Below are 3,729 nucleotides of genomic sequence, written 5' to 3'. Positions count from 1 at the left end.
GATGCAGAGGCAAATAGCTAAACTGTAGCTCTCTACCACCTATGGTGGAAGACTGAACAGCAAGCACACAGCTCCTGTGTACTCAGCTAAATGTGGCGCTGAGACTGTCCGTCTAGAAGAAAAAGCTGGAGCTATTCATGTGAGTGAAATGTTATAGGTGTGTTTGTGTGAAAAAAAAAAGAATCCATTCAAGTGAATAAAGCAGTTCCAAGAGCCCCAGGAGAACTACACTTGAGGCCCGTTGATGCACATGGGTGTAAGATCTTGTTTAATAAGTTCAGTGACACCTCAGTGGGACTCAAGTGATAATAAAATTTGTGAGAAGAGCCAGAGCTAAATTACCAGAAGAGCCATTTAGTTCATCCCTTCTCTAGCTCTAGCCACTAAAGGCTCAAATTCTTCCTCTCTTTTCCTCACTGAGGCACAACTTTACCTGTGCCCGGTCCCACTGCAACCAGGGGACATACTAACTTACATTAATAATGGTGGCCAAAGTCCAGCAGCAGGATTTGAAGGGATGGAATTTTCTCAGTTAAAATGCTGTCTTTGCTTAGTGAGTGGGTGAAACACCAGGATTTTCCTTCTTGGTTTGTTGTTTTCTATTTATTTATTTATTTTTTAAATCCAGGTCAGAATTTATTTAACTTCTCAAATCCATCTGGTTTGAAGAATAGTTTAAGCAGTTATGTGCTTGAATTAAGAGCTGCAACCCACTAATCAGAGCCAAACATAAACAGATTTAAGACCTGAAAATAAAAGAACTAACAAATAGGTCCAATACAAAGGAAATTCCTTTCTAGCAATTATTTGCTTTTTGAAGCAAGAACATTGCTGTTCTGAAGTTATTGTTTAGACACTGGGGCACCAGTCAAACAAAAGGTATGTTCCAAGCACATTGTGTATGACCTGCCCATATAGTTTTGCAACCATTCCATCTCACAAAGTCTGCCTTCCAGCCCCTCCCCAGCCCTTGCCTCCTCCTACCCTCTTCAAGGTTGTGAGAGATTGTGCTCAGCTTACTCCACTGCTGTCAGGGTCATACTGCTCCAGAAAACAACCCTGAGGTTAAAAGAGGAGACAGAGGTCACCAGGCTGAAGGAGAGGTGGACAGACAGCCTCAAAATGTGCTTGCTTCTCAGAGTTGAAGTTTCCTGCAACAACTGTGAGAATTTCAGTGCGTTTCCCTTCCTCTTCTCTATTCCCTTCCCCTTGTTCCCTCCCCCATGGTCTTGACAAAGACCATGCTATTCGGTTCATCTCTCATTTTCTCAAAATTTTGCATTTAGTCTATTGTTTAGACTCCAAGCCTAAAACTATACCGTGAAAAGAAAAACATACTTGGCAAAACAACTCTTGGGCATTCACACTGTTGAGCACGAAGGAGAGAGTGCAAGGGGAAATGTTTGGATATGCAGCTACAAGTGGGAAGAGAGCTGCAGAAATTCCACTTCGGATTGTCTGTTGCTGAGATAAGTAGGACAAATTGCTGATGGACATGCCTGTGTCTCCCCACTAACTACAGAAAAAAAATCAAACCCTTCACAACTCGCCTGGGCTGGACACCAGCCTGCCAAACAACTTAGTCTAGGTAAACTGCATGCTTTCCCTTAAAGCTACACATGTTTTTGTGATTAGTGCTGAGGTCTGGATTGTGCCCAGATTCCTTACAGGCACAGGACTGGAGAGGAGGGAACTCTGCATCCTGCTGGGGCACTGTCTATTCTCAAGCACTGGTTAAAAATCCTGCGCCCAAAATAATAATGGAGTAACACCTGGACTATCACGCAGTTAGTCATCGTAGGAGGTTATGGGGCTGCTTACAGTTCTTAAGAGAGTCAAATACTTCTAGGTAAAGCATTGCAAAGATTCAAGAAAAATTCTTGCAGGTATTTGCAAGAGGGTCTTTTGCTAGCAAAAGTAAGTCTGTATTTGAATACTACTGTGCATTTCTACTTTTAGAGCTTCAGCTAACAACTAGTAGGCTTTTGGCTTGCATTCCTCTATTAAAAAGAAATATACAAAATTGACAATAACAAAAACAGGTTAATGCTCAGGGCTATAAATTCTTGCAAATGAAATCACAGCTCAGTGATTGATGGGGATTCCTTTTAAATGTAGACTCCTGTGAAGCCAGGAGGGTATCTACTGTCTCCACTCCTAGCCCTGTCTCTGGTGTACTAGACCACTTGGTCCTCACTTTGTCTCTTGACTCCATTGCTTCACTCTTACAAAGGAAACTTCCAAATTCCAAGAAAACCAATTTAGATGTAATGATCTTCCATTAATACAAGGTTCAGCTACATCCAATAGCCCAAACCTGTTTGGTTATCTGGTACTGTGAGTCTCTGGTTTCAATCATCAGGAAGGCTTCCTGTGATAGTTTCATTTTCAGCTTTGAACAAAAGAATCGGGACCTTGTGCATATGGTCACTTCCCGTTGCATTCCTGAGACACAGATGTTTGGTCCAGTTACATGCTCATAGGACTGCTGGCATCTTTGTTTTTATTTTATTTTATTTTTTTCTGGGATGATTTTTGTTCTTGTGTATTGATAATATATCAAATTGGGCTCGTCTTTCATTTTTTTAAATGACTTAACAGTAAACTAAGAAACAAACAAACAAAAAAAAGGTGGACTAGTGTGTTCTTACAATGGATCCCAGTAGGAATGGGAAAGCAATGTGATATGATGGTGTAGGTATGGTTAACGCTTCCTTTGAACAGGTGAACTAAATTGCACAGCTATATTCTGCACCTAAACTCATCTGCTGGAATGTGAGAAGCCTGTAGCAGAGGGAGTTACAATAGCTGAGCTATGAAAAACACACTGCTACTTGCTTTTGTGTCCCTCGTTTCTTAGCTTTGTTAAGCGGAGTGCTACATACAAGTGATCTGTGCAAGAGGCATGTGCGGAAAGGCAGGTAAATTCTAAATCATTGAGATTCTAGTGGAATGACATCTTCATAATAATATACTGTATATACTGTTTTGGCTGTCTTGACCATCTGATCGTTGATGCACCATTACTGTACAAGATTTAATATTTGTTAGCAGCAGTGGTAGCTGAGATAATTTGAATCAGCCTTGGAACAAAATGATGAAGGAAATATAATCGCTCAGTTCTTTTGACAAGTAACAGATTACCAGGCATGTTTCCACTGTTTCACTCCCTGCATTCCTGTGTTTCTTCCCAGATATATTCCAGATCAGCTGCTATTTATTGCCTTTTGTTATGGGGATAAATTGACCTCCCCAGTGGCAGGTGATGGCTCTTCCTTGTACATGTTGCTGAAAGACACTTCAAATGGGCTAACAGCTCATCCAGTATCTTATGGCAGGGCTGGTGTGACAAAACTAGCCCTGAATCTTGTTCCTTTCATATCAAAATATTGCTGAGGGAAATGCTAAAGTGAAGTCCACTTTGCTCTGTGCGCGCACATACATTTTGTCATAAAGACTCAAGGTTTCTAGACCCTGGTCTTTGGCCATGCGATATCCCAAAGCTAATATGTACTTAGCTAGTGTGATGTTCCCTTTTTCTGTTTACAAGAGAGGAGTCATGACTTTTTAAAGGTGTTTTTTTTAACAATGAATGCTAGTTTTTCCATTCCTTCTGTTGAAACACCGTTGCATCTATAAAGGGTACTCTGTTTAGTTTGAAGTACTCTTTAAATAAACCTTCAGAAATTGATGTTCACCTCAGTTCCGCTCATGCAGATGAAGTATGCA

This window comes from Tympanuchus pallidicinctus, unplaced genomic scaffold, assembly GCF_026119805.1.
Source record: "Tympanuchus pallidicinctus isolate F22 unplaced genomic scaffold, pur_lepc_1.0 scaffold6, whole genome shotgun sequence".
Classification (NCBI taxonomy): Eukaryota; Metazoa; Chordata; class Aves; order Galliformes; family Phasianidae; genus Tympanuchus; species Tympanuchus pallidicinctus.
This window is presented reverse-complemented; position numbering follows the sequence as displayed.